The sequence below is a fragment of the Daucus carota genome, chromosome 1 (genome assembly GCF_001625215.2).
Source record: "Daucus carota subsp. sativus chromosome 1, DH1 v3.0, whole genome shotgun sequence".
Classification (NCBI taxonomy): domain Eukaryota; kingdom Viridiplantae; phylum Streptophyta; class Magnoliopsida; order Apiales; family Apiaceae; genus Daucus; species Daucus carota.
This window is the reverse complement of record NC_030381.2, coordinates 34,829,809-34,837,256: the sequence shown is the minus strand read 5'-3', so window position 1 is coordinate 34,837,256 and position 7,448 is coordinate 34,829,809.

Here is a 7,448-nt window from a genome sequence, read left to right as displayed (position 1 = left end):
ATATATATTAGGGTTTTGATAGAGATTAGAGACAACTAACTTGTATCATTATATACTTATATATAATAAGCGTAAGGGAGATAATTTGGTCGCATGGTCACATGGTCCAAAAGCTTATCATCCGTTGGATCGAAAATTAAACAAATAAGTACCGTTAGATTAGAACAAAATTAACTTCTATTTCTATAAGGCAACTGATATGCATATTTATAATTCCTTTTCTGAATCCAAAACAAATTCTGTCTTTCACATGTTTATGATTTTTTTTAATCCAAGATAAATATTTTCTATGAGCTTTAATTGTAGAATCATATAAATTGCACCGTCACAAAATTATTTTTATCTAATATATTTTAAAATTAATAAGCCGGATATTTTAATTCAAAATAAATATTTCCTGCCAGTTTTAATTGTAGAATCATATAAATCGCACTGTCACAAAATTATTTTTATCAAATATATTTTAAAATTAGTAAGCCAATCATATTATAATAATTCTTATATAAAATACATTTATAAATATAGTCTAATGGAAGTTGATGTCACATATTCTTCTCAATATATATTAAAATTTGATAGAAAAAATATAATACTTTGACATGATACATAAGAGAAAAGTGATGACTTGATTACAATAGTTTACCTGAAGCCATTAATGAGTGTGACGGTGTATTTTATACCGCATCGTCGGATGATCCAACATGTGTAACCAGTTTTTTTTACATAAACAAGTAGAAACTATATATTTTTACAATAGTTCTGACTTACAAACAAATCATAATTATAAATTTTATTTAAATGAAAATTTTAATTTATTATTTATAAATTAAATTTTTTCACACCACTTACAATATATTTAAAAAGTTTATAAATAATTAAAAAGTTCCCGTGCCTTGCACGGGCTATAAGCTAGTATAGAATAATATAGAGATAGCCTTTTAGAGAGAAAAGGGAGAGAAACACTTGTGAGAGAGAGAGAGATTGGAAGAAGGAGTGAAGGGATTCATCCGGACGTCAAGCACTTTCGTCAAGTTGTATTCTTCGTACTTAAATTCTTACGCTCATGGTTTGTGGTATAAATATATATTTGTTTCATCTTATCATGAGTAGCTAATCCTTTGATCCAAGAGTTAGGTAGTATTCTTTGGCTTGTTATGTTTGTTTAGTTGGATTGTGTTTTCTCTTGATTTGTTAATCTGTCATTGAGCGCTTTATACAATTACAGGAGTAGCTAACTTGTAATTGAATCTCTAGGAGTTATAACGAATCGGGAGAGGAGTTATAATTCTAGTACATGATATGATGGACACAATTTGAGTATTAGATCGGGAGATTGATATGAGAATTGTGAGACTTAAAATCCTTGGTTCTTAATAGTTTACAAGTGTTCTTTAATTGACCATGGGAGTGGCTTTTAATGGATAATTGTAGGCATTATAATCTACCTTGGGAGAGGAGTTTATAAATATTAGAAGGATTGTTTTTAGCAATCAAGAGACATAAATTAGACATTCATGATAGCCATTGAAGAACTCTAATTTTTGGGTTGTTTTCTCTCATATTTATTATATTTATTTATTTATTATATTAATTAGTTGATAGAAAAACCCACCAAATTCTTCTCCACACTTCTGAATTACAAGAGATAAAAGACTCGAAATTGGTATTGATATTAGTCCTTCTCTGCGAACGATACTCTTGAAAATACTCGACAACAAATTGGCGCCGCTGCCGGGGAAGGCAGCAATACTGATTTTAGGTTAATTGTTTCTTGTGGTTTAGATTTTATTGTTGTATATTATTATTTTTCCTTCTTTTGTTGTTTTTGGTGTGTCTACAGGTTCTTTGAGGTAGATACAAAAAGAGTGCGAGCTAAAGAGACATCATGGATTACAATTTTGGTCTGAATAACGCTCAAAATTTCAACAATAATCAAGAACGATATCAAGATTATAATTCTTTTCAGAATTTTAATGCGTATCAGGTGAAATCGTTTGATTGTTGCAACTCATATTATCCTCCATACCCACCTAACACTGATTTTTCATATGCATCTGAAAATCAATTTTATGATCCTTATCCATGTTATGATGTTGATAGAAGCTTAATTCATTACAATTCTTCTTTAATGTCTATGGGACTTTTTGCACATATTGATCAACCAAAATTTGAGGTTGCTAATAAGACTGATATAATATGTCAAGATTCGATAAGTTGGTACGAGGAGAATGCTAAAAGAAATACGTTTATTATGGACGTTCAACTTGTGATGCATAATGGTTGTTTTAGGATTCCTCCTTGTGTCGACTTCCCACTTTGTCATGATACTTATTTAGCAATTGATGAAAATTTTGTGTCTTATGAATCTACTTGCTTAGATTATAATTGTCACGTGCTTGATAATGAAAAATTGGATACAATTGAAATTCTGCCAGATTTAGTAGATAATGTTGTGCTTAATGAATTGGTAGACGAGATAAAAATTGATGAGTATCCAATTCTAATTGAGAAGGATGTGTTAATTGATGATTTTGCTTTAGAATATAAGGATCCAATTTGGGTGGAGTTTATGAGTCATACTTATGATGATTATTCTGACGACTTTTCTAGCTACTTTGATTTTTCGAGGTCTCTTGAGCAAGTGTGGTCCATACAAATTTTCCTATATGTTTGTGGATCAATGATATATTTGCACATCATAATCATATTATTGATTCGTAGGTATGTGCATTTATTTGCTTTTTCACCACATTAATTTTGTTACCTGTGTGTGAATAAGTCGAGCTAATGACAATAAACAAGCGCTTCTTGGGAGTCAACCCATGATTATTATATTAGGTAGATTTTGATTTGTTTTTACTCCTACAAGTTACCTTGATGTGTTTGTTTGAAGTGGTTATTACAGGTGCTGAAAATAAAAAATTCGCAGCAATTTTTCTGGTTACATCAGCTGCCTTGTTTTTGCGTTTCCCGGAGTTCCAACGGTCGGATCGTCCTCAATTTTGGACAGCATCTTCCTGACTCCATTATCTAAATTCTGAACGGTGGAGATTGGATTTTGAGGTCCAGAAGGTCAGTTTATGAAGTCCGGGCAGAATGATTTGCACCATGGGCATGGTTAAGGTGCCCGCGGTGCATCGACTTAGAGGCAACACACTTCACTTATTTTTCGAACGGCACTTCATGCATATGCATAGGGGAGTATTCTTAATTTTCTTTTATTTATAGGAGGAGTATTAGTGTGTCACTGAGGACATTGACTCATTTAAGTGTGGGGATGTGTTCTCAATAGTGTGTTATGTTATTAAAAAAACAAAAAAAATAATAAATATAAAAATCAAAAATAATTCTAGCCTTGTAAAATAGTTAGATGATCATATCATGCTAGGATAAACACTCATACATTGCATACATTAGTTCATATAATTGCATTACATGTTAGTTTCATTGCATGACATAACATAGCATGATCCCATGTAATAGTCCAAGTTAGTAACCTATGATGATACTATGTGTAGCTTGTTTTTGATTGATTCTTGCTATGATCACATATTAGCGATGTTACATGTGCAGTGTCACTAGTGCAGAATTTATTTATTGACACAAGCTTATTATGCGCTTAAATATCGAATTGAGACTTAGATATACTTGCTTCTTGAGGGGTAGCCGCTTGTTGATGATTAGAATTTTGACTATTCCCTTTTGAGCTTAGTACGTAAATGCTTGAGTTTGAGATGATTGTGGGGTGCAAATGTTTTCTTCAAAAAGAAAAAGAAAAAAAGAAATAAAGTATCAAGTACTCCTTTGAGATCAATGGGTGGCGAAAATGAAAGGGACGACCCATGTACTTGTGCTGGTATTAAGTGCAATTGTACTGGAAATATAAATTTCTTGGTAACTTTTCATTATCCTTGATTACTGGAGAATTACTTGACTTAAAAAAAAGAAAAAAAAAAGAGCTTGTGAAGTCTTTTGGTGGTCGTAACTTACTTACACTAAGGAGCGTCCCGACCTTAGACCGATCATGTGGAAAAAAAAAGAATTATATATAGTAGTATTATAGAAATAAAAAGAAGACATGGAAATCCCATGTAAACTTGAATGATAGCTAGTTCTAAGTAACGAAGTGTTTAAGATTTATTCTAGTACTCAACTTGGGAGCTATTAACTCGCATGACTAGTCATGTTGAAACTTGTGTGTCTCTGTTCTCGATTCAAAGAAGAGCACGTTGTTAAGCTAGGCACACACGCACACTCTGTACTTGTGTTCACTAAGTGGTTTTATTGCGGTGTGAGCTTGATGTGTCTAAACTTGTTGCATATTCTGATGGTTATCACTAACTTGGAATATACTATTATTATTGGGATCAATACATTTCCATTTATTAGTTGCATTCATGTAGTTTCACTCCATGCTTGTGTTCTTGTGGTCATCTATATTATTATTACATGAGCTAGATGAATTTTGTGGGTACATTCACTATAGGCCCTCACGAGACCTTACTCGTCCACTAGGGCTGCCTAGGGGTTTAAAGGGCTTGTTGCATATGCCAAATGCAATCGTGATCACCTACGGAAGTGGTATATATGTATTAGGTGTTAGTTTTATTTATTTTATTTGCCCGAGGACGTCCAAAAGACTAAGTGTGGGGATATTTGATAGATCATATATTTATATATGTTTTTATATGATTTTATTCCCATAATTTTAGTATTTTGTAAATAATCGGGATGTTACTAATTGATTTTAAGTGTTTAATTTCAGGAAAATAAATATTCCTAAAGTTGGATTAAATCAAGCTTATTTGAGCTTAATCAGATGGAAATTCGGACTTTATGCATAGCCAGCGTAGCAAATCTTGTTTGGGCCATAACTTAAGTTCCGGACGTCAGAATTGGGCGATTCAACAGCCCACGCGAAGATATTGAAATTCTCTACAAGTTTAAGGTGGTCCAGATGTCAAAATCCAACTGGATCAGCCCAGAATCAGGCCTGAACAGAAGCCTGCGAATTTCAGCATCAGAATCCAACTAGATTTAGGATATTATTTTATTTTCTAAATTAAGAAAACTCATATATATATTAGGGTTTTGATAGAGATTAGAGACAACTAACTTGTATCATATAGAATAATATAGAGATAGCCTTTTAGAGAGAAAAGGGAGAGAAACACTTGTGAGAGAGAGAGAGATTGGAAGAAGGAGTGAAGGGATTCATCCGGACGTCAAGCACTTTCGTCAAGTTGTATTCTTCGTACTTAAATTCTTACGCTCATGGTTTGTGGTATAAATATATATTTGTTTCATCTTATCATGAGTAGCTAATCCTTTGATCCAAGAGTTAGGTAGTATTCTTTGGCTTGTTATGTTTGTTTAGTTGGATTGTGTTTTCTCTTGATTTGTTAATCTGTCATTGAGCGCTTTATACAATTACAGGAGTAGCTAACTTGTAATTGAATCTCTAGGAGTTATAACGAATCGGGAGAGGAGTTATAATTCTAGTACATGATATGATGGACACAATTTGAGTATTAGATCGGGAGATTGATATGAGAATTGTGAGACTTAAAATCCTTGGTTCTTAATAGTTTACAAGTGTTCTTTAATTGACCATGGGAGTGGCTTTTAATGGATAATTGTAGGCATTATAATCTACCTTGGGAGAGGAGTTTATAAATATTAGAAGGATTGTTTTTAGCAATCAAGAGACATAAATTAGACATTCATGATAGCCATTGAAGAACTCTAATTTTTGGGTTGTTTTCTCTCATATTTATTATATTTATTTATTTATTATATTAATTAGTTGATAGAAAAACCCACCAAATTCTTCTCCACACTTCTGAATTACAAGAGATAAAAGACTCGAAATTGGTATTGATATTAGTCCTTCTCTGCGAACGATACTCTTGAAAATACTCGACAACAATATTCCAAGCTACTAATTAGCTAGCACTTGCGAGTACAATGGTATGACACGAATTTATATGAGTGGAGATGGTGGCGGATGCTCGGGGCTTGAGCACCCCCGCCAAAAAAAATAAGACTAAAGTTAAAGATATCGACCTTTGAAATTTTTTAAATATTAATTATGTCTTCCATTCATCAGCTACTTATTGGAGATGGCTAAGGAGATGTTAGGTTTCTGATATCAACTTTTACGATCCTATTTTAATATCAATTTTTAGGACCATAGCGCTTACCATTACAACAAAAACAACTACTTATTAAAAATAACATAACTAAAATCGTCTTTACAGTGTAGTGGCCAATACCACGGTTCGAGCTAACGAGATGTTGGACATATGCGAAGAGGAGATAACATGAAGTCGTTATTCTAAGTGTTGGCTTAAACAGAATGATGTAGGGTCGGTCAGCAAAGATAAGATCAGACATTTAATTATTGAAGAAAAAATAATCACAAGGGCATGAAAGGCCGCAAGGTGATTGAGTAATTTGCACCATAGAGTACGCGTTTAGTTAGTAGGTGACTTGGTGCTTAGTGAGAGTACATAAATCTGGACCCTACGCCACAGGTACCATAAGTCACTTGTGATCTGATACGGCTGGTCACAACAATCTATTAATGTGCACATATATATCTAAACCTGTTGTATATGAGTGATGAATGAGCAGTTTGGTACAAGAGTACAGTGTATAGACATATCACAGATAGTTGTAGTTGAGGATAAGGAGGGTGTCGGCTTGCATGACAGAGGAGGCATGGGAGGAAGGTCAGCAGAGAGATTTGCAAGGTGGAAGAAGATTGGGAGACAAGTGAGAGCAAAGGTTTACATAATCAGGCTTTGCATTGTTATGCTTCTTTGTTGGGACAACTCTAACTAAGTACACACAACATTGTTTGCTCAGCCTCAGCTTCATCCGCTTTTCATCATTTTCGTAAATTCTTATGTAACCTTAATTGCTATCTTTTTTATATATAACCTAAACTCAGCTCGGTTGCATTTGTAATTTAGGCTATGTGAAATCAGGTGAAAAATAACGTAATCTGTCTTTAGGAAAAGCAAGATTCCCATTCTTTTTGAAAAAAATTGTTTGGAGATCTCCCATTCTTTTGAAAGAAGTTTTTTCCCCCCTCCCCCCAATTTTCACGAAACTGAAATAGATTTGACCATCGAATCTCAACAAAAACATTTATTCAACTTATAATGCCACACAATTATCTAATTTCTTAGAACAATATTTTTTACAGTATTTGTTTTAACAGTACAACAGTTTTTAACAGCAGTAGCGTCTCAAAACATAAATTTATTAGATTTACTAGATTTCGCACTTCAATTCACTTCATTTTGTGTTTTTTGTTCTTATCCCATAAATGTTTAGTACTTATTACAATAATATCATGAGTTTGGGGATGTTATAATATATATTTATTATATTTTATATCAATAACGTTTTCTTAATTTAACTTAATTTGCATATATTTA